At 47.0% G+C, this 24943-nt stretch overlaps 1 protein-coding gene across 5 annotated transcripts in view; it reads left to right on the forward strand.

Moving 5' to 3' along the window:
* LOC142579192 (gamma-aminobutyric acid receptor subunit beta-like) overlaps positions 1-24943 on the forward strand; it is a 227596-nt gene that overhangs the window by 95299 nt on the left and 107354 nt on the right. The window lies entirely within an intron of this gene.

A 24943-nucleotide genomic window follows, 5' to 3' on the forward strand; every position in this document is an offset into this window, starting at 1 on the left:
AAAAAAATAACGCGCACTACATTTACAGGCGGAAATCGGGAACTGAGTTGTGTTTATGTACAGTTGCCATCCAACGACAGTACTATTCAAGTTTTTTTGTATGCGCCTGACGTATACAAAATGTTTAAGCCAACTATGAAGCTCAAAGCAGGCATGTCGACATACGCTAGGCCATTCTACCTCTCATCCCATTTTTCCCAGCTAGTTTGGTTCGATCCGTTCGTTGTAACCAAACTGAGTGGGGCACCGGATTGTTATATGTGACCGGCTATCTAACCGGCTCATTGAGAAGATATTGGTTGGTGAGAAACTGTTCGTAGTAGCTCAAAGTTAGCTCCCAGTGGGATCGTCACATATGTGCATGACTTTATATGTCTCCCTAAGCCACAAAATTGGGTTTCAGTTCTCACAGGGTCTGATGTCTGAAACACCCGGATCTTGTTAATGGCATTAAGTTTTTGGCGTTTAAAATAAGTTAATCGCGCTACTTCCCGAGTGGCTACCAGACGTCGATATTTGTCATCCAGCACGACAACGATAATGTGCTATGTGTTGTGATGCGATTTCGAAGTACGGCATTAAGTATAAATGAGCATGCGCAATTCACGTTATTAGCCCTTTTAGTAACGGTAAATTGTAGAGGTAAATCATTTTAAATTCTCATTAGCATTAGTATTAGAAATGGGTAATATATACAAAGAAAAAAAAGGGTGAGAGAGAAGAAAGGGGAAAGGCAGGGAGGTTAACCAGAGGGGAAGATTCGATTAGCTGCCCTACGCTGGAGAGACAGGAGTTGAAGTAACAGTAAAGTAAAGAGAGAGAGAGAGAGAAAAAGGGGAGCACAGATGCACAACCACAGCCGAACACTGTCACCGCATTCCGTCACCGCACAGCACAGTAGCACTTGCTGCACTATAAACATCGGTTCAGGCTACAACCGCTTGTCCAATTCTGTTGCCCTTAAAAACTGTAACAGTGCCCTCGTCGCCTTCCGCTGCGATGGTTTGTAATGTCGGCATGCTAAAATTATTTCCTCAGTTAAAGGTCTTTTGTCAAAGCGCGCTATCGCGATTGCAAGCGATTGTCTCTGTAAATTATGGCGAAGGACAGTCACAGAGAAGATGTTGAAGAGTCTCCTCACTACCAAAGTCACCGCACGAGACTTCGTCGCCCCGTTCGATTCGGAATGCAAAATACTTCGTAAAAGCCGCTCCTAGCCATATTCAACAAAGCAGGGTAACTTCTCGTCGGCAGAATCCTGCTTGGATGAGAAGGCGGAGACTATGTGGTGCAGCCGGTTTCTTTAATAACTTCGTGTGTTCCACATGGGGAATGTGATATCGCGGGTGAGCATTCAAAGTTTTCTAGTGGCATCTGTCCTTGATAAAGTTATCTCGACTCCGCTTCTTCACCTTGAAGAGCCGACCGAGCAGCGTTATCGACGTGTTCGTTACCTATGACGCCTCAGTGACCTGGAAGCCACTGAAATGTCACGTGGTGTCCTTTCTCAGTCAAGGTATAGATTAGTTCTCTAATCTAAAATACGACTTGTTCGTGTTATCCACGCCGTAGGTCTGATAGCAAAGACTGCAGTGCTACCTTCTAGTCCGTGAATATTGACGATCTTCGAGGTTATTGTTGGCTAACGAAACGAAGCGGAGAGCGCAGAGCTGCAAGTTCCACAGCCGTTGTTGTCGTTGGCTGACACGTCTTGAAACCGGCGGTGGTGGCTCTCGCTGGGAAAGCCATGGCTCCAGAGGAACAGTGCAGAGTCGCTGACCTATCAGTATAGATGTGCACGTGGTCGGCGTACCTCTCGTGCAAAAGGAGCAGAGTTAATTGTTTAGGAGCAGGTGATGACAGCTCAGAGTTTCTTTTTATTTGCTATGTGTGGCTATGAAACTAATTTTGGCCTTAAGTCCCTCTACTTTCTCCACGAACTATTTGCCTTATGTGGGAAGCCCAGGAACATCATTTCTACCGGGTGCATCGGGCACATGATAGGCACTCTGTGCATTTCTTTTTTTCGCCGCCGTGACGGCTGTCTTTAGGCTGGATAGACAGTAAGTGGGTAAAGCAGGCGCGCAATGGTCTTGTTGCGGAAATCGGCATGGTTTTCGTCTTTCGTTGTGCTACGATGGCGCCTGCGTCGCCAACTATATCAACTTCAAAAGCCTCAGTAGCCCACCAGGCATACCCCTCGCATCGCGGACTCCTCGCCTGAACTTCGCTGTCCCCATGAAGATATAGCGACATGACGCTTTCAAAAGTCAAAGCTCATTTGTGCCCGTTTCTCAAAGCGAAACAGGCAACACCTTCGGGAGCGCCTTTTCGAAGCGGTTACGTCTAAAAGTAAATTCAACCACAACTACGTTCAGACGTGCCATGCACTTTTACTACCTAGCCCACTTCGCGAACCGAAAAAGGCGAAGTAACTGTAACTATTCGAAATTATTCAAGGAAAGGTAGTTTCCTTCCTGTAGTTCAGAAAAGAAATATAAGCCACCCCTTTTATGTTTTCTTTTGAACACGCCTGCTTTGGAGCGACCGAAGTCTAATCCGGTAATATTGAACCGTGACGGTCTTTGAGCAGCCCTGTCAATGTCGTGTTTAAGGCGATTGCAGGTTAAACTTTTCTTATCGACTTTTTCTTGTTAAGTCGGGCCAGTGCGACAGCGAACGTTTTTGCTGCTACAGAGAATAGGTCGGTTCGTGCGCAGCCTTTTCATGCATCAGTGGGCCATCTTGCGCCTTTCGTATGTCAAACTCGGTTTCCCTTTATTTAGTTATTTCTTCGTTATTGTTGTAGACTTTGGAGGAATGCGACAAATGAAATGCTGGTGTCATGGAGACGGATCCTCGTCGAGGAAAAAGAAGTAAACCGTGGTGGTGCAACCTTACCCCGTCAAACTTATTTCTCACTATGAACTGAAATATCTTCCTTCTTTGTTTTTTTTTTCCTTTCCATTGTTGCTTCTTTCATTTCCTGAACGTTCGTTTCCTACTTTGGTCTATCTTGTTATTTAGTTTCGTAGATTCTGGTGTCAGAGATTGCGCTTCTACTCGAAGCTCTTTATTAAACTCCTTTTACATCACTTCCTCGTCAAAGCCAGCCGGCTTCTTTCCGATCTTTCTTGTTACTCTTCGTTTCTTTATTTCTTCTTTAGTGTCTGTATGTCAGGGCAACACTCTTGCGGTCTTTCTTGTCACGCGACCATAGGAACTTTTCAACCTTTCTTTGGACCGGTTATTTACAAAAGCAATCGAAGCTGCCGCATAGTTCAGGCCTATGTTAACTCGGAGAATTTGTCAGCCGACCGGCTCGCCTTTAGAGCAACCGTCTTTAACCCCAGCTATAACCCCAGCAGTAACCTCAGCTTTTCACGGTTGCTATTATTAAAGCCTTTCTTATTGCAGCGAGTATCTTACGCAACATAACACATCCGGCGCATGATTTGAACTTCCTGTTTAAACATGTGTTGTATTTGCTGCAGAACCACAAGAAAAAAATAATAATTCGTCGCAGGCCTCTACAGCACCTTGCGATAGTAGCAGTGCATTGTTGCTACCATTGCTTTATTCACTTATTAAGACTTTATATGAAAAAACGCACCCTTTTACTTGTTCGCGCTTCCTGGCGCATGTAATTTCCCCTCGTCTCAATGATGCCATCGCGCACAATTTGCGGAATGTACTTCGTCCTGTCGAATTACTGTACTGAGCACGTAAGTATTCAGCATGGCTGTCTCGGCTCAATTGTATTTCATTGTATATTTCTTTGTCCACTTAACAGCGTTTAGAGTTGGTAAAGCCGACAACAGTCGTTTCCGGCATTTCAACATAGACCCGATAAAGCAAAAATTGCTAAAGTTGTACCAACCAGTAAGCGATACGATAAGAAACAGCAACTTGGCAGAGAATACGAATTGCTTCATTCAAGAGGCCATACCTGTTCAAGTTCTAAAGCCGAACGTAAGAATAATTCATGACAGGAAGTATTGAGCGTAAAATCTACGTGGAACATATTCGCACGTAGAGTTCGAATTCTCGCGTATTCATGATTCGCTGCTTGAAAACTCATTCGCTTTGCTTCCCTCTCGTTTGGCACGCGAACTTACAACGCCGACTGCGTCTTCGAAACTCTCTACCTCTGTTACGACCAACGGCACTTGGAGAAGACGAATTGAAGGCGAATTCACTTCATCGGTTGCTCGTTTTCTCCTTCCGTCGCCGTAGAGGCTGAGCGCAAGGACGAACCGCCACTGAGAATGATGGCGTGTATATCGCGTTATCGCAGAAGGAAGAGAAGCCAACTCCGTAATTCGCCTCTGGCGAGACAAAGAAATCCACGCTGCACCACAAAAAAAAAAAGAATGAACCACTCGTGCTCACCGGTTTCAGCAAACAATGTTACGAGACTAAAACATCCATTAGCTTGGAATTGTGTCTAAATGATCTACCATTGTCGCCTGTTCAGTCCAAGACATTCACTTACGACCGTTCTTTAGGCCAACTCAGCTGCTGTCGGGACAGGACAGAGGGAAGTGTAATAGGAAGAACATTCGTAAACACGTCACCCTCATTGTCCCCAGAATGTCTGCAATAGTGGAAACGGATGAGAAGAAAGAGACATTTGCTGGATGGAATACGTTCCATTGGTATCGTTTCGTATGACGCTTTTGTTTTATGTTGTCATTAGTACAGCGATGCGCTGTCGTACAAACTTGGTGGCGGGCAATTCGGTACACAGCTCGTCAGAATTTGCGAAAGCGAACTTGAAAACAACACCCATAATGACTACAGTAAATCAAAGGCCTACTAAGAGAACACTATATTTACAGTCCGTGAAATGCCGAGACGAACGGTAGCAAAAATAGCGAAATATATAGAGAAAAGCTCTTTCAGTCTTTATCATTCTTCTACGTTTTTCTTACAATCATATAGTCTTGCCAAAGCTTTATTTCTTCTCCACGTTCTCCGGCTGCGATTCTTCTACGGAGGCTGCTTCCTCCTTGCCAGGCAAGATTGTTACTTTGAATGACATTTGCACAATACTTTCCATTGGTTGTCTGTATTTATAGAGATTAGCATTCTTAGCCTACTTCCCACACTCTTCGGTCTCTATCGTGTTTCTAGTCTCTTAAAACGGTGTTCTTTCTTCTAAAGACAAAAACTTGAAAACTAGGGCACTGGTCAGTATCGAACCTGGGTCCACGATGCTGTAGCCGCTCGGACACGATCACTGGCTGATCAACGAGAGATTAATTTCCAGCGTTAGCGCACACCGGCGCGCCACGGGTGCAATCTCGGAGGCCACACAAAAGGAGGGAGAGTTCGCGCGCCCACCGCTAGATGGCACAGCGTGTCCAGAGGAAAGCGCGAGAAAGGATCCCGGCTGCAGTTCACCGCGCATACATGAAGCGCTTCGGCCGTGACTGTTTCAGCTCTCTGCTTATACCTTATCACGCGATAAGAAGTCAATGGTTTATAACATTAAACATTAAAGTAATGTTCACCAATCCTCGCAGTAATAAATGTCCCACCGCCAAATTACATGCGCACCACCGCTTGAACGCTAATCGAATGAACGGCGATAAACATCCTCAAAGAATGGTTTCTGTCTGAATTTTCTTATGCATTATGTATTTCTCATTTGCCTATCATTTGTGCTTTCTTTTTGTGTCTTGTAAAGTCTGCAGCGGCCTTTTTTATTATTTAAAAATATTTATGTTCAAGAGAGAGGCAGAGGTGCAAGAGAACTCAAAGCAGAGAGCTTAACCAGGTTGCATCTGGTTTCCGTTATTAAACTATGGGTGGAAGAAGCGGGAAGAAATAAAAAAAAATAGGAAGATATGTGACCTGCGCACACACAGCAGTGTTTACTGTGCATTAAAAGGTGGGGGCCAGTCGTACTTTGAAGGTGCTGCGGGGCTGCTGCGGTTTTCCATTTTGTGTCTGTGTGTGTGTGCGGCTGATGGTCAAGCCCGTGGTCGCAATGCCTTCTATGAACCCTTTGTCACTTAGTCGGCTTAAAGCAGCAAGCAGAAACTGTCTTTTTGTCATCAAAACAAGGGCAGTAGGCTAGGATATGCACTATGGACTCGTATAGAGAAATGCTACTCACGCCTATAGCTCCATTTGCATCATTGTTCGCGCACACCTAAGGGAAACTCTACTCTATACAAGTGAAGCAACGTTTAGGGTCCGGTATCTATGGCAATACGAGAAGTGTTGCAAGGTTTCTGGCATCTACAGTTCGGAACAGTTACTCTACAACTCGGTTACAAAGCCATATGCAATCCGTCACGCTTCGCACTACATCAGTATCTCCGTACACGTTGCGTCACGATCTTGTGAGGAAACGACGCCCTTCCAAGTTCGCGAATAGCGCTGTTGTGTCATCTGTAGGCTGGAAGTTGAAATGCTCCAAGACTCGGGTTTCGTGAATGCAGCTTTTTTTTCACTTTGTTTTTGTTTTACTTTGCGGACTTTTTCTTTTTTTGCTCCTTTCCTGTTGTCTCGCTTGTTTCTGCACATTCCTTCTGGCCTTTAATGCGAAATAAATTTGAGGGCTGGTGCATACGGAGCAAGATATCTTTTTTTCGTGTCACTGTAAAAGCGCCGAATATCTGTTCAATGTGTCATATAGCAATGAAACTGGCCCAGATAAATGGCAAAGCAAGGTCGATAACGTTATTTTCAATTCGTTAGAAGCCATGGTATCAGGGCGCAAAACAGAGTTGTAAATTTTAATCAGAGTGACTACACATCTCAATCCATTACACTGTCAGATTAAATGCACTTCACCCCAAGCAAGTGTTCTTTTTTTTTCAAAAACAGCGTATCTCAACAACCAGTTTCTTGAATTATAATGCATGAAATTGGGGCAGAGTTCATTTAAAATTACGATACAAGTACGTGAATGGCCCAAACGCGTCATGTATGAGGCGCGTGCTGCAGCCGGCCTCTTTCCTCGCGCGTCCCCCTGGACACGCTGCGCCTTCTGGCGACGCCGCCCTCAACTCCGCGCATGCCCAGAGGTGGCACACACACAGTCACTCAAGTTGGTGCCAAAAGATTCATTGAAAAGCGGCACAAACCCAATGGCACACACTTACGCTAACGGCCCAGATATATATTTAGATTGCACTACTTTCACTACCATGAAATTAAGCGGCATAGCCCCCCTCCCCGCCCACGCCACCACTCTTCACATACATTCCTAAACCGCCACCAAATCAATCTTGAGACTCGACAGCTATTCCACGGTTAGCATTTTTCTGCCTTTTTCACTCCTTTTGGATGGTGGTATAGTCATCGGCGTCTCTTGGAGTGTGAAGGCCAGTTTTCTCATCGACTCGATGCCCACACGATTAACTCAAGATGCGTTCAGTTGTCACTATCTATTGCAATGGTCACGCACATCACTGTTGCTTCCTTAGTTCGATCTTCTTTATTTAGACTGATCCAGGGACCAGGAAAAGGATACAGTTCGTATTGAGCTGGTCTCTATGCGGTCGGAGAAAACGCCAGTTGCGTTTAACTTTTCCTTTTGCTTCATTATTTCCTCGAGTGACGGCTCGCCGCGACGCTGGCAGATTCTTGGAACCTGTGATGTGTGTTAGATAAGGTGGAAAACAAAATCAGGCGAAACAGCGTCCATTATCAAACCCTACAATAACCGTTTAACCCGTAAGCAATGTGAATGTCACCCGTTACTTCGCCTGGTTTTCCCCTGATTGTACAGCACTTTTCGTGCAAAATTGGCAACTGGAAACAAGAGTCGCAAAGAGTTGAGAAATTGAGTGATCTACTAAGGGAGAGAGCCGAGGCAACACCCAAACAGGAAGGAAAAGCGAACTTTAACGAATTTAACCGTTGTATGAGTAAGTATTTATGGATCAACATCTTTTTATTTAAAAAGGAAGTAGAGAAAACGCTGCCGGAAGTGGAGAATCATTCCATGTGTTTTGAATGACGCTTCTGCAGTTATCAGGCTAGCTGCCTGACGTAGCCACTTATCTGCTGTGCTTATGTGGATGTTATCTGCTGTGTTATGTGGACTTTCCGCGGTGGGCGAAGTACGTCTAGAACCGCAGCTTCCTGCGCACTACGCGGGACTGGCGGCCCCGCATCGTTACGCAACTTCCCGTATCACAATACGAGTCAGTTTTGGCACTGAGCTTCGTAGAGCAGTAAACGAGGGATCTGAAAGAACTGAGCCTTTTGTTAAAATATATATTTCTCTATAATTCTTCCAGAACTACTTCAAAAAACGCTACTAGAAATCTTTATTTTACACTTTCGCTTGTTTACTTGTTCTTTACAGTGTTCTTCCTACGCTTCTTTCCTGCGCGAGACCGTTTGATGTGGTTCCTTGTTTGTCAAGTAAAGGAGAGGTGTATCTCACAGGCGTATACCTGTGAAATACACCTTATTTCATTTCTATTCGGCGGGGTTTACGCGTCTTTATGGTGAACGATGAGCATTATGCATATTTTTACTAGTAAAAGTACTCGCCCCCCTCCCCTCATTTGCATAGAGAAGTTGTCCCACCCCCCCCACGAAAAAATATCCTGGGTACGTGCCTAAATTAGATAGAAAAAAGAAGTGCCGCACATTTTATGCACATTATGCACATTTGTACTAGTAAAGGTTCTCTCCCTCTCCCTCATTTGCATAGAAAAGTTCCCCCCCCCCCGAAAGGATATCCTGGGTACGTGCCTGAATTAGATAGAAAAAAGAAGTGCCGCCTCCAAGTTTAACCCGCAAGTACATGCGTTCGCCATTTTGCACAATCGCTTTATGCACGTTATGCACATTTCTACAAGTAAAGGTACTCTCCTCCCCATCATTTGTATAGAAAAGTTGCCCCCCCCCCCCCACGAAAAAAAAATGTCCTGGGTACGTGCCTGAATTAGATATAAAAAAGAAGTGCCGCCTCAAAGTTTAACCCGCAAGTACATGCATTCGCCATCTTGCACAATCGTTTCAAGACTACTCACAAACTGTCATAAAGACCCGGACGCTGCTAGCGCCATGTCTTTCACAAACGTATTCAGGCTTCGCCAGCTATTGATAGATTCCAATTCATTTAACTCGACAGCGTTAAGGAGCTCGTGTCGCAGAAAAGCCGGTGTCGTCGGCGGTGTTGGCGGGGAGCGAAAAATCCCGGAAGGCAATTCATAAATAAAAAGCAGCTTACAAGATGGGAATCTAACCAGGCTGTCCGGAGTGTGAGACGGAGACGCTACCACTCAGCCAAGAGTTCGATGGCTCAAAGCGGGACAAAAGCGCCTCTAGTGAATGCGGTGTTGTCTTACAAATGTGCCGCAGAAAGTTATACTTTGGTGTGTATTGGTAATTATGAGCATGTAAATTACAGAAGTCTCAGTTACACTAGCAGCAAAGTACGTTTCCGCTACATTTCTTCTGCGCTTGGCGCACACGCAGAGCCATATTGCGGCAAACACAGAAGACTCCCTCCTAGCAATGTACGACGCTGCCCCGACAGGTGGCGTACCACTAGCCAGCGTCTCCCCTTCGTCTTGTTTGAGCGCATTGGGGCCGTGCGGGGACCAGTGCGAGGATGCCCCAATACCCTTATGTTTAATAAGTTTTCTCGCCCTCTCCCCTTTCAACTTCCAGCGTACGTCACTCGAACCATCGTGTTTAGGCGACGCGGCTCCTCTTTCCGCTCACAGCGCGATTCCTAGGTGCAGCGCCCGATGAGGGACGCCTCTGGCGTGATCGCTGCGCCGTAGCGCGTCTGGTGGGAAATCGTCCCCTGCGATGTGTGCCGTACTGCTGGCGAGGAGTCGTGCGTCTGCTTGGTACTGCTGGAACAAATAATTAGACAAAAGTTGTGCTGTGGACTTAGAAGTGTTGTATATGAAAACTGTATATGTATATGAGCATGCCGAGCGAATGAGTGGGCGGTGCGAACGGGGAGCGATAACGCTATCGCGCTCCACTCTTGAAGGCGAAGCTTAAGCGTCCTCCAATTTTTTTTCACCCCCCTTTTCTGCCACAATGAAAGTCCACCACTTCTACTGCTTCTAGTCCTCCTGGCAGTCACATTGAATCACTACGTCCACCTTCCCCAAAATAGTACAGCCCCAGATTTGCCTTGCGTGCGAGGCCGCGGCTTCAGCCAATAAAACAAATTATAGGTATTTGGTTAAAATAAGGTCTCGTACTTTTGTACCTGCAGAGTACGTGCGTTCAATTTTAGCAGCCCCGCCTCGCTTGACGGAAGTTTGCTCCAGTGTGCGGGCGCTTGTAAATAAACAAATCGCAATGGGTTGCACAAAGCACTTCGCTCTGCCGCGTCGTTTGTCCGTGTTTCTTTCTTTTGCAGAGCTTTTCTTGAAAGCCGGCTGACCGGCTCGTACATAGAAGACCGGCAGCACCTCTCTCTTACGTTGCTCGTTACAGAGCTTGGAGAAAGAAAAAGAAAGAAGAACAGTTAGTGAAGTGCGCTGTCAGGCCACGATGGCGGAGAATCATTTAATATTTAGGCGGTTCTTCGGTGCTCCTCGCATCAGCATTCTTTGTTCGGCTCCGTGTCCGCCTTGCGCGTTGAAGCCCGGCGAGTGCCGGGTAGCGAAGAATCTTGTTACACGCGAAAGAGGGTGAGATTTTTTTTCTCAGCTGCGCTTCGGGAGCTCGAGCCATTGGGACAAAGGCACACACCTCGAGCGCGCTGTTTTCGTCGCTGCCTTTCTTACGCTTTTTCCCCTCGCTCCTTCTGAAGATACTTGCGCGAGAAAAACAAGATGCCGGCTACACGGGCTCTTGAAGAAGTTTCGTCATCTGCGTTTTTCTGCGGGTCGATGCCAAGATCGAATTGATGGCTTCCCCTTTTTCCTTCCTCTCCATCAAAGTGCAATTTCTGAAACTTTTCTCTTTTTTCCTTTTTTTCTTTTTGCCTCTAACGGCAAGAAAAGTAAAGGCCTTTTGTCTAGACGCCACCGTATAGTTGTTCTCTTCGAGATTTTCCTGCGGGCAACTTTCTCTTAGCCTTTCGTTCTAAGCCCGCTTTGCCTCAGTCGCACCAACAACGTGGACAAGTTTGTATTTCGAAACTACGTTCGTTCATTGGTCAGCGGGAATTGCCTTTCCCTCTTGAGGTGGCTGTAAAAACTACTTAGTACTTTCGCTTGAGCCGGAATGACATTTAGCTCGAGGGTCTGATAGAACGCTTGGCCAGATTCGGTCAAGAAATGTCAAAGGTAGCGTACTATGTTTAGCGCCGCCACCTTCATTAACCGCCATGAGTTGCTAAAATAAGACAAAAAAAAACGCACACAGCTCTGCTTCCCATTTCCACATGAGAGATTCAGCTCACTGATGCATTTTTCTTTCTTCACTTTTTTCGTCATGTACCACTAAAAAAAAAGCAGCTAGACAATCACTGGAACAGCGTGGCAATGCTCTGTCGCGCATACATTGTGTGTTCGATACGCTATTTCCGGAACGTTTTGATGATTAGAATAAGTGTGTACAAAAGTTGCTCGTTATACCACAAGCAAAGCAATAATTACAGCGCGATAAAGTTTGTAATCAATTCTTATCTTTTTGAACCATTGCCTTCGGAGCCCCCGATACGTCTTATGAGCCGTATTCGTGATTGCATTAATGAGAGAAAATAAATAGAGAAATGGGGTCTATACTTCGAGGGAGTAATGTGCAGGGCTTAGTGATTGGAAAAGGTCCTCATTCACACAACTCCAAGCTCGGAAATGAAAGCAATCGAACTCACCCGAGGTTTTTCTTGGATGGCCTGTAAAACAGCTTCTCGAATTGTTCTCTTTTTTTTTCTAGCAGCGATATTGAAAGCGCTTGCAGAAGAACACAGACACAATCACACGCTGCGAAGAAAATCCAGACGCGTGGTGTTCCTTTTAATGTCCTTTTATTTTTTAATTCTTGCTTTATTTCTAACGTACTGGTGGGAAAGTTGTCGCCTTCGTGCACAGAAATATGAGATTCATATCTTGAGTGAAGTGTCAAAATTTATCCGCATATTGAACTTGTTCTGTTCTGCTAAGGCATCTGAATACTCAAATCTTTATTTCCAAACCTACAGGCATGCGAACCAGTCCAAAGGAGCACGATGCAATCAGAGCACATGTTGAAGTCCGCGAAAGAGAGTTAGTCTCCGTATAATACACAAATGACAGCGCTTTACTGGCATGTGCAGCAATATCAGCATATGCAAGTATATAACGGCTTCTCTTTTTCTAACCATTCCAGTTTTATCCCGAAAAGTTGTACACATACATTTCCGGCGCTCTGAAATCATGCGTGATTCTAATTTTTATCACTTGGATATAATAGTGTAAACCCGTAGACGCGTGAATGAGTCGCGCGAGTAGATAGTGAAACCGAACGCAGTGCTTCGGCTGAGGCTCACTGACATATGAGTCTCACTTATAAACTACGCAGATGCAACGAGATTGCGTCAAGCTGGATGTGCAACCATGTCGCAACAGAAAGAAACGTGGCAGTGGTCTTAGCCCCTAAGCTTTCATTTGGACAACTTGAAAAGCGTGTCTAGCCGCGCCCTTACATAACAAGTAATATGAACCAACATTTTCGACATCACATGTGCATGCATTTACAGATCCTACCAGTTGGCACCAACATCGGAACGTAAATACAAAACGAAAAGAGACTTGGCAAATGGCACAGCGCTGTTCTGGTTTTGAGGGAGCTATCAGAGAAAGGTTTTGATTGTTGTCACATCTTGGCGTCACAAACTGGCAGGTAATCGAACTGAAATTTTGGGCTGAATTATCTTGCAAAATTCAGCTGTATACGAAGCCATTTAAACAGAAGCCTCTCAAAGAGAGAGAGAGAGAGATAAAACCGGGAAAAGAGGCGGAGGAGATAACTAAACTTGCCCTCAGTGTGATATCCTGCATGCGGTATGCCGGAATAGGGAACACAAATATGGGGATAAGATGGGGATAAGATCTTACTGCCTGTTAGGCGGCGCTGGTTACTCCTGTATTCGTAATCTGTAGACGGGCTCAAAAAAAGCTTAAAAGATATCGAGAGCACGCTATAGCGGCAACAGTTCTAAAGTTCACATAATTACAAAAAAACATACGTTTCTCAGCAGTTCACAAAATTCTAATGTTCATATTAAAGTACAAATGATGTCACTCGCTGGTAAAAGACACAGCGCTGATGAACACGCACACGAGAGCCACGGAAATGGAACGAAAACATGAACATGCGAAAATGTTGAAGAAAAAAGAAAGTTACTTCCACAAAGTTGGGATGAAAGGTACAATAATAAAATTTAGTAAGCTTTAGATTTTCCTGATTCTTCAAGAAACTGTACGAAGGCGCGTGCTGCACTGTGTTTAGTTTTCTCATGGCCATTCAAAATACTACTACGCCTACAGCGTTCCTGAGTTCTTCGTCATTTTTCTTTGTTTATTTTTATTCTCTTGGGCAAGCGCGTTGTTTTGCTTCATTTCCTGAAGGCTGAACAGAAATCGGTGAAAGAAGCGACTTGTCAGTGTAACTCCTTGCTCATATTTTCTCGTAGTACTGTATATACATTTCGTACCACGCTTGAACACAATTCCATTGCCTCATGGCCTAGAAGGCTCCGATTCCGCTTTCAGCAATCAAGCTCAATCGTACGTCGCCTAAACCTCGACACTGCGAAAGGGGTTTAAAATCGAGCATTTTTTTTTTGAAAAGTTCTTAGCTGCGGAGTTATCGTGGTGCTGCTGTTTTCAAACTTTTACTCTTCTAAGGGCGCATTCGTCTTCAAGTTTGTTTTCTTCGTCGTGTCTCTCTTTTTATAGGAAAAACGAAATACGAAACTTCTCCTTCCTCTGGTTTTGTTCGCTCAATCGTAAGCGCCAGAGGCTTTAGTTCGGTGCATTGCAAAAAAAAAAGAAAAAGAAAGGAGGGCAGCTAGAGGTCTAGCCGACGTACGGAACCAACAGCTTTTGTAGACATCCCAGATGCGCGAGATGTATAAGAAGCGAACAAGCCACAAAATTGAAAACAAAAAGAAAGGGCAAGTGTTCTGAGGAAGATGACGCAAAAGGAAGCAGCTTAGATTGCCTCGAGACAGCAACGAGGAAAAAGCAAGAAATAAGAAAGAGAAAAAGAATTCGAAAGAAAAACAAGCCATGGCGGAGGTCGGCCGACATTTGGGGCCGACATGGATGCCTATCGGAGAAACGTCACCACGCTGAGCGTTAGCCCTAGTGTGCGCACCACTATGGCAGTTCGATTCGATGCTGCTCCGCGGAGAGACCTTGTAGAGGAGGAGGGGGAAGGGGCGCACTGGCTCCGCAATCACAAGAAGCAAAGAAGCTTCGCAGCTGGGTGGCCCCTCTCTCACTCTCTATCGGCTTAACCTTTCCATCTTTCTCTCTTTCCCCTCCACCCTCAGTCGGACAGCCGGGTTCCTGGCTCGCTTCCAGACGCGAAAAACTTAGCCAATCCAAGAGCAGTCAGAGTTTTTCGCAGTGAGTTGGACCGGAAGGAACTGTTCCCCTGAATTCTACACTCCCCTCCTGACAAATGTGAACGGCCGTTTTGCCAACCTTGCGCAGATCTTCCCTCTTTTTCTTGCTTTCTCTCTCTCTCTCTCTCTCTCTCTCTCTCTCTCTCTGCTTCGGTTCAGCCGTGTGTTCTTGGTTTAAGTTCTTTATTTCATTTTTCATTCGACTCGTGTTTCTATCTTTTTTTTCCTCCGCTACTCCGTTTTCGAAATGCCACCTCTCGTCCTTTACGTATGTTTGCGCGATCCTACTGCTTTTTGTACAGGCATTTCGTTCTTGTTTTCTTCATTTCGCTCCTCTCCCAGAGACGCAAACGGTTGTTTTGCTCCTGCGCTCGACCAAGGAACGCACGCAGGCGAGCTCACCGTTACACGCAAAAATAAGGATAAGCACGAGAGTGCGTGTTAGTGAAACCATCCAATTTCTTCGAGAAAAAAATATTTCCAGGGTTCCTCACACTGAAAACATTTGTCGTTTCGCTTCTCCCATCGGGCGCTCCTCTTCCCTTTTTTGTTTACTTTCTTTTGCGCAATAAATAGTTTCAGATACGGCAAGCCGAGTGATGGATAAAACTGGCGGGCATAAATCTAGCGCGACGTTTGTGCAAACGTTTGCCTTTCCTCAACGCCCTAACGTTCTTTCTCTTTTTCGTGGAAACATTCGCAGTTTTTCCTTATTTGAGGTCGGTATGCTCTCGTCAGAGGATGGCTTGGTCGTTGCACTCACCCATGAAGCCATCGTCATCGTTGTTTTTGGAGTACTGGCCCATTGTGTTCCCACGACGTTGTGTTGGTATAACCGGTGGTTGTAACCGTTTCACACAAGGGCGGATCGGAGCAAAGCTGGCTCGTAAGAGCTTCGAGGCGTGGTAACGTCCCGAAGATTGAAAATTTATGGAAAGCGCTTTAGAAATGTTAATGGGAAAACTCAAATAATCAAAACCACTCTAGTGAAAGTACCGCAGGTGCGCACTTTGCACTTAAATCTGGAACGCTCGAGCGCAGCGCTACGGAATAAAACCAAAAACAAACATAAATAAACGAAGGTCTTCAACCAAAGCAATTTTGAGCTCCCGGGCTGAATGCGCTCAGCAAATGTATCTCAAAACATGCTGCAAGGCAGGAATATCGGTATACTTTAGAAAGAATGCAGGCATCTGTGCGTGTTCAATGTGAACAAATCTCGCAAATCGCTCTTGGGTACCAAAAACGCGTGAATGTGCACAAGTGGAAGTTCATAACTGTATTCGCACTCCTCCTTTCTCTCTACGCTATGCACGAAACCTGCAACAAATTGCCAACGTTTATACCATCAATTAATGTTCTTAACAATTGTGCGTGTTTCGGAACGCAGTGTAAAAACCGGAGGCGTGGTCTGCTCTTCTGTGCGCGCGATCATGCAAAATTTTGTACGCAGGTGTGTTCGTGCGCGTAAGCTGTCCTACACAAGTTGGCTGGTTTGGGTAATGTGTAAGCTTGACGAGGTTGTGCAAGAAAGGGAAAGAGCCAAAGCTGCAGCCTCGCAGATATAGCGGCAGGATACGCTGAGCTCAAGAGCAGGCGCCATCGTCTCGTGTCGGTTGAGCGACATGTTCGGTCAACCGCAGACTGAGTTCCTAGGAAGTTTGACAAGTTCCTTGTGGCCTTGTGGTTATGGCTTGGAGTTGCCTTCACGAATGCCTACTCAGCACTAATTGTAATGGCCGATAGTCCTGCATGTGGCGTTTGCGGATGTTAGGAGAACATTGAGCGCTTATTGTGCCATTGTCCTCAATTTCAAGCACAAAGACAATTTTTGTCCAACACGCTGAGAAAATTAGATGATCGTCCTCTTAGTGAACAGACAATACTAGAACACCGTCCCAACCGATCATCGGCTCAGAAGGCAGTGAAGGCACTTTTGTGTTTTCTCAGAACTTCTGGTTTGAGAGAGCGGCTTTAACTCAAGTGCTGTCCGTACACGTATATACACCTTCTCTCTCCCTTCTCTCGCTTCCCCTTCACCCATCCTCCAGCGTAGGGTAGCCAACCAGACTATTGACTGGTTAACATCTCTGCCTTCCTGTATTCTCTCTCTCTCTCTCTCTCTCTCTCTCATTGTGGCCTGCAGGCTTTTAATGTTCACTAGATACATAAAGAAGGTTTCGGTGCGTTTATTAGCAGGTAAAGCGTCGCACTCGTCTTCATGCAACTGCAATGCCAACTACACTATCATGCTTTTTATTTTTTATGTGTCATGGAAGTAGCAATGAGGTGTGACAAATTAACGTCAAGATGTAGTTTCATTTATCGTTTGCACTTGTTAGAGGTTGTGTAACGCTGCGTTGGCCCTATTGCAGCGAACGCAGACAGAAACAACGTGTGATAAGCGTTGTTCTCGTGAACATCGCAATATCAAATTGATACTATTATAGGCATTCCTTTCAGATTAAGTACCTGTGAAGAGGAAATTGAAATAGACTACCTTGTGTGTGCGAAACACGTGAGATGCCATGCGTATGCACTGGTGATGTCATCTGTCGACAACGAAAAACAGCATATCGGGCCGTTCACTGTCCCGGGGAGGGGGTCTCTCCATGAGAGAGGTCTCATAACTGCAGCCTCCTTTTGTTGCAGAGTTGAAGATAGCTCGATATGGTCAATTGTACACACTAATGGTACCTTTCCTCTCGACTGCTTCCCTCTTTCCCATAGGGATGTTAAATATCATAGCCCGCCGCGAGACGAGAACCGCGGCTCGTTTGGAGTTCGAGCGTGGTAACCTCACTGAGCACCGCAGACCGGCCCGACAGGAATGAGCTCGGGTCCAAGTGAACGAAAGAGTTCGTGAATTGAAAGTATTAATGCGGGTTTCGCGTGATGCGCCACCAGTGAGGGTCCCGGCATGGCCGCTGAGTATAGGAAGCAATCAACCGCGCCGGAGTAGAAGGCCCACTTTCCTTTCTTATTTTGATGTTGTCGTTTTTTTTCGGCAGTTTCTTCTCTGTAGTCTGTCCGGGGCATCCGATCATATTCCCGCTCATTCTTCTTTTTTTTTTTTTTTTTGCTCCTGATATTATCTGCGGCGAATGACGACTAACGATGCCCGGATTGGTGCACCAGCTGCCCCTAATTGCTTCGCTGTCTATGTAGTGTGCGGTTCGCGTGCGCTTAGTTATCGTCGCCGCTAGTCGTGGTTTCATTCCTTCGCTTCATATCTTTGTTTCTTACTTCTCTTCGCTCTGCGAAGCGAACGCTTGGCATGAAGCTAGCGACGCGCTTGTGAATCAATATGCACCAGGGGACGGATGCTCAAGGTTGAACGCAGTGAGGACAGGTGATTCGGAGCGGGAGACTTCCCCGCTATCTTTTCCCTGACATCGGGCCGATGCCTTTATTGCTCGCTAGTTCGTTTTCTAGAGGATGTATAGCGACAAGAGCAACGCACGGTCTTGCATCTGTTTGACCTTGCGGGATCTACATCGTGTAGGCGAAGTGAGCCCACTAAGCACATATTTGATGCGATGATAAAAGTTATCTGTAGCCATTGAGGCTAAAGTTTCACATCGGGGTCGGAGTGCTAGGGAGTGTTGAACTTCCTTTTTCTTGTGACTTTTCATATACAATGACCTGGTCTCAGGCATCCAATATAAATTATATAACGGATTCCTCGCGATGCAACCTTCTTTGGTTTTTTTTCTTTTGTTTTTTTTTTCGATTGCCTTCAAGTAAGAATATCATGTATACGTGCATAACTAGCTCGAACTTGTTATTCTTTGGTTCTGGTTAGGTTGCCTTTCATTATAGCTTTACAAAATATGTGCTTTGAAAGCTCGCAGCAAAGCAAAATTCGCCTTAAACAAAAATACAAGCTTCTGCAAAGTTTGGTTTCAGGAGACAAAGAAGTGAGCGAGCATACCGCTATGCATGGGCGTAATAGATGTACCTATTAAGCCCCCAATAACGCCTGCTTGCCGGCGAAAGCGTATACACTGGTGTCCCTACCTAAGTGTGATCGCGTCCTGTTTCATATTCCCGCTGAATGTACGCGCAACTTGCGTCTTGATCAGTGAGCACGAACGTCAGCGACAACCACGCCACAGCACCCACGCACTTATTCCCGTGCGCATGGCCCCGAGGCGTGCCGACAGCGCTCTTCCCGATATCCCGAATCACCTTCGCGCCGCCGCTCTCGATTCCCGATCGGCCACACAAGAGCTCGATCCTTACACCATCCCCGTATTGCTTTCACCGCGGCAATAGCGGCGGCTCTTCTCGATGATAATAGCCGCACGCTGCAAGCAGAAAAAGGCTGTGCTTCGCAACCCGTTCCCGAATCACCCCGACCACGAGACCCTTTTACCCCAATTGCCTAGCTGCCTCTTTCCCTTTTTTTCATAAAGGTGCCTTTTTGTTTTTTGCCTTTCCGCAGGATATTTACCCGTCGCACCGGCTGGAGGTAGGCGTACACGGCTAAATAGGTCCAGACAGATGCGCTCACTTTCCTGCACATTCTATCCTAACCGCGAGGCAATGGTGCCACGGATTCAGAAAGAAAAGGCCTGGTGGGAAAAGAAGAGGGGAAATAGGAGGGAGTTGGGAAAAAAAGGTGGTTTGGCCTTCGGAGTGAGAGAATGGGCATCCTGTGCAAATGGGAGAAAAGACCACGGGCGAACGTGGACGGGTCTAAGCAACGGCGCCGCGTGTGTCGGCCAAGCGCACCGGCGTCGAAAAGGGTAACGGCGAGTCAAGACGACGGGGGCGAGATGGGAGAAAGCTATGAGAAAGGAAACAAGTGCACCAAATGAGGTGAAATCACACAAGAGAAGGAAGGGGTAAGAAACGAAAAGGTGGGAAGTGGAGGAATGGGGAACACGGGAGAGAAGGGGGGCAGTAGTGCAGGCGGCAGTAGAGGCGGCGAGGGGTAGGGGGGGGGGGGTGTCGGCCTTCTCGCTCCTGTGGCGTATAAGGCCTCGCGACTTATCGGCCGTCCGCTGGCCTAGCACGTCCCAGTGGGACCAACGTCAGGGCATGGCTGCTCCCGCATGATAGTGGCGCGGCACCCCCCTCCCTCTCTCTCTCGTCTCCCGCACACCCTCTCTATTTCTTTATTTCTCTTATGCGCGGATATATATATATATAGTTATGTTCGCTCTTCACCGTCTATACCATTCGACTTCTTGGCTGGGGCCTTTCCCTTTCTTTTGTCGTTACGTATCTCTCTGCTCCGCGTCCGTTCTTGCGGGTTTCTTTGTTCTCGCCCACCGCCACCTCCTTTTGTACTTGCTGGGCAGGGAATCGAAGCAGTGGTGGAATCAATACGCGGAAGAGTTGTTTCTTCGTTCTCTTTCTGGAGAGGCGCGCGTGTACTGCTTCCTTCACGCGCCACTGCGTGGTCGACTCCGGGGTGACGCCAGAAGCTGTGTGTATGTGCGTGTGGTGCCGCGAGGACACTCCCCCCTCACCTCCCACCCCCTCCCCGCCGTTCCTGTTACAGCCACTTCCTCGCTCCAGACGAAGCCAAGCGGCTTTCTGCTGCCGTCTCGCCAATTCGTTGCTCGCAGGAGCTCTGCACGTCTCCGGCTTCGGACACGTCCTTCTTTTCCCGCGCTCCTCTTTTCGAAGGGATGCCTCTTTCGCCCGCCTTGCTCGCCGGGGTCCCCTTCCTCGCCTGGCTGCGGCGAAGCTGCCGGAATTGCTTTCTATAGAGGCAACATGCCCGGCGGCGAAGTTTGTTCTTTCCCCTGTGCCTGGTGGCCGCCGCTGGTGGCTGACCAACAAAGCAAAGGCCCGCCGCGGAACCCCGTCGGCGTTTTCAGGCGCTCCGGCTGGTTGCAAGCCTTTGTTGAGTATTCTTTTCGTTTCTTTTTACGGCAAGCCGCATTCCTTTTGCTTGTGCCTGTATTTCTATTAGCTCCACTTTCACCTTCGTATTCGGCGCCACAGTTGCCTCGGCTGCCTAGGAGTGGATATTGCGCCGTTGTTATCTGTTGCCGTTGCTGACATCGAGGGATGCTAGCATGTACGTTGCGGTTTGCAAACCCCCCAACCCGTCGGCTAGCGTCGGGTCTGAGTGCTGGTCTTTACAGGGCGTCTTTCGGATCCTTCCCGCAGGCGCGGGGTCTGGCCGCGTCAGCATCGCGGAAGCACGCAAAGAATAATCTAGGCAACAAGGATTCGGGAGCGCAGAACCCAACGCCAAGTCAGAGTCACGAAGCAAAAGGTGTTAGGACCAAGCGCTGCATCAGAAACTCACTTACGCACGCTGAGTACGTCTCTCTCTCGCTCTCTCTATTCTTTTTTTTTTCCCCTTTATGCTCTGGCCGGTGGGATAACTTGATTGCGAGTCGGCGCAAGCGTGGAAGTACGAGAATAACAACCTAAGCTACGTATGCTCACGACGCAGATCGTCGCCTGTTGGTTCATATGGCGTACTTTGAAAATTAAGCATGCAAATGACTCCGACTTCCATCCAAAACCCTGCTGCTACTACAGAAGCTACATGTATTACCAGTTCTCACCTCGAAGTTCTTTATAAAGCGTTCTATCAGGATGGTATTTCGTTGGGGCATTGTAGTTGGCTCCGGTTCGAAACAAGGCTGTGTAATGCTGTTAGTTTTGGTTAAGAGTATTGTTATTCTGACGTGCTTCTTCCCAATTTATTCGCAAATTAAATTTCCTTCCTAGTAGTAGTAATACAATATATACGATAGAGTGGCGGAATGCATGTGTCAAGCTCGGTGCCCGTTATCTGTAGTTTCTACAATTATTATTATTATTATTATTATTATTATTATTATTATTATTATTATTATTATTATTATTATTATTATTATTATTATTATTATTATTATTATTATTATTTCGACGTCGCCGGAGTCGCTAACGCTTTATCATTTGCTGAAAGCTGTTGAAAACCTATTACATAGTTAATTAAATTCAGTCTTGATCACATTTTCATTCCCGAACTGGGGCCCCCTTTCTCTTTGGTCCCGTCGTTCTTCGTTCCCCTCGCTCATATCCTGATAATAAAATGAATTAACACTGTGGGGAGTACCACGATTTGTCCTCCCAGCTAGGCCTGCCACGTAATTGCAAGTTGTACCGACAGCTCTCTAAAACTACAGTAGGTGCAATACTGGCGCTTTATAATGTGTCAGCCAAGCTATGTGGTGGTAAACATCGTCGTATTGAAGGAACATCGCGTGTTAGGATAATTTTGGTTGCCCATTGGTGGCCGAAAAAAAGAAGAAGAGAAGGAGACATACGCCATTTTGGACATCAGGGCTGTTGCGGGCGAACCTAAGATTTCATCCTAAGGGCCACATCCGGAAGGCATGTGCGAATCTGCTTAAAGACTGCACGCTTGGTGGACGAAAGCGAAAGTAGTGCCAGAACGCTTGATGCACCTGCAAGCGTATGTCAAAAAACATATATAACTCGATGGGATATCGAAGCCCAGCATGAGGTCCGCACTGCGTTCTCTTTAAATGTATTATAACGCAAACTTCGTTGAGCGAGCTTTGCCGCATATTCATCATAAGACTATACCTAAGACTCGCGCTTCTGCCTTTTTCGGGCTCCCTCTATGCCACCGCAGAAAAATCTCCGGGCTTATCAATTTTACCAATCCGCTCGTAAATGCGCTGCATTGGAAGGTGTATGGAATATCACTTTCTGCTCGTGCAATGCGTGCAACGAAGGAACAGGCCGCTTACTTGAGCCATTTGTACCGTGCGAGGTGCGAATGCAGAAAGATAAAACATCCCGTAGCAAAGTACGCTGTAATGAAGACGAATAGGTCTCGCATCTCTGTTTCTTTTTCGTTTCCCTTTTCTTTACGCTCGCGATTTGTGCACCAGGTACATTAAGTGCGGCGTTACTACTCTGCCGCCAGCGCACCCGGCTCGGTCTTTTGCGTATTGCTTTTCTTCAGGGCCCTTTTCTTGCCGTGCCTCTAACGAGTGTGTCCTTCGCACGCCCGACATCCTTAGCGGCAAGGGCCCAAGGAGAAAGAAAACAGAGAGGCTTTGTAAAAATGAAGAGAGAGAGAGGGGGGTTGGTGGGAGGAGGAGAAGAAGAACACGCAGGGCCCACAAACGCGAGAAGACATCTCTTGAAAAGGGGCGCCTGCGCGCCGCTTCCTTCACTCATTACGGGGCCCTTGCGAAAGGCGCGAATGTGTTTGCACGCGCCAAGACTCGTTCGCACGCCTCGCAAGAAGCACGAGCCTCGCTCGGCCCGGGGCCACGTCCGGTGGTGGCGCACGAGGATGGTCGGAGGAGGTGTCCGAAAGGTCTGAGGCGGGTCGGGAGGAAAGGGGATGCCTAGAACGAATCCCCACAATTCCGACGCGGCGCGAGGAAGAGGCAGGGGCCATTAGCATTCACGCTCCCGTCGTGCGCCGACGTCCGCTTTCGTTTATATTTATATATATACACACGCGCGCGCGCGCGCCGGCGCGCTCTTGTGGGGCTGCAGCAGCGCGGAGAGGCGCGCGCTATTCTATGCATAATACACACGCGGCACGCAGGCCGGCAGGCAGGTAGCAGGAAGGAGGGAATACGAACAGATCAAAATGTCGCCGCTGCGCGGCCTATAACGTGGTGCGCTGCAACAAATGAAGATAAACCCAACGTGCGTCCGCCCTCCAGTCACCCCCGCCCCTCCACACAACCTCCCCCCCCGCTCCCAAACACACACAACCGCAGACTTGCGACCCTTATTCCTCCTACACTTCTTTTTTTCTCTTCGTGCGTCCCATTCTGCTGAAGCTCGTTTAGAGCAGGTGTGCTTCCTGCTCTGGCCTTGCTGTATGCGAGCACCGCATCGCGTAGTCGGCGACGGCGCTGTGGAAGAAGTTATACAGTGTCGCACCACGACGTGTATGAGCGCGCCGAATGTGCGGGCGTTGCGTTTTCGTCGACACCGATCTTCCTATAAAGGGGGGGGGGGGGGGGGCCCGAAAGGGGAAGCACGAGGCCACGAATGCTTTTGGTGTAGCGTTCCTCGTCGTGTGGTCGCGGGCGGTTTCGCGCGGCATGTTATAAGTGCGCCTCAGGTGGGGGGGAGAAAAAGAAACATGGCCATCATAATGAAACGAGAGAGAAGATGGGAGGCAGTGAGGAACGGCCGTGCCATCGCCGAGCAATGCCACGCGTCACCTGCATTATTCCGAAGGCAGGTGGACGCGCGGGGAAACATTTCCTGAGCGACCGGTTCGTTCTGGTGTCTTGCCTACTCACGAAGGAAGAAGTAACGAACGAGTGATAATATCCGAAAATTAAGCGACTCTCGCGCGTGTAAAGAGTGACTAGAAGTCTCTGTGCGCTAAATGCCTTTCTGTTTAGTTGCATTGGGTGAGCTGACTTCTTCTTGCTCTTCAACATTCAAATAGAAAAAGAAATGTTTGAGAACCCCTAAAAAGGCACTTTATGTCTGTTGCATTTCCTCCTGAGTTTGTTTGTTGCATTTCGTCCCAATCCTACCATTAAAAAATAAATTGGCTTTGTCGAAGCTCTCATTTCCTCTCTCTCTCTCTCTCTCTCTCTCTCTCTCTCTCTCTCTCTCTCTAAATGCTTTGGTTGTGTAAATAACATTTGCCCCTGCTGCGTGGAAGCCGCAAAACAAATGGGCATATTTCAAATTGCTGCAATGTACTTGAGAACAAATACGCGAAGCAAGCACATATATCCTCTAATGTATTTTAGGTTAAAGCGCGTCAGATTCTGTAACCATTGACTGTGATGTTTAGCTTGATTTCACTGAAAATGTCATTCGACATGGCTGATGCTGTGGTGTAACCACAGCATCTTTAAATAGAAACATCTCGAAATAGACGAGAGGAAATGATGTGGACAACATGGCCGTCTTTTGACTTGCAAGTCGTGGCAAAATGCGACGAAAGTGAAAATCGTGGACATTCTTTTTTTCTTTTATTCAATGTCATAAAATATCAAAACGGGAACTTTCTTTTGTGTACTAGATACGTGGCACATAAAAATGGAGATGTTACCGCTGTTCAAAAGTCTAAAAAATAAGAAATGTCGCAAATGTCTCAATTTGCCCCAAGCTGCGGGGCAAAATGACACGCTGCGTGGAGCCGACCGATAGAGTCTCAAAAGTAATAATAAATGAAGTAGTTCAGTTCTTGCAGGAGAAGCACTGTGCACTGCATGCAGTGCACTCCATGTGCTCCCACGCAGTCTTCATGGGCCCACCCTTTACACTACACGCACTCAATCGCATCAGAGCCTGGCTCTGCGGTGCTCCACAACTGCCGCTAAATATCAAGCGCCGCCAGTTCCTCTTTCAGCTATTGTTGCACTTTGTTGAACGTTTCCGTTTCACTGGCTCATTCGACGAACGAAGGCCGGATCTTTCTACACGTGTGTTCTTTGCCTTTTCGTGTCTTCTAAATGCAGA

The sequence above is a fragment of the Dermacentor variabilis genome, chromosome 4 (genome assembly GCF_050947875.1).
Source record: "Dermacentor variabilis isolate Ectoservices chromosome 4, ASM5094787v1, whole genome shotgun sequence".
Lineage (NCBI taxonomy): Eukaryota > Metazoa > Arthropoda > Arachnida > Ixodida > Ixodidae > Dermacentor > Dermacentor variabilis.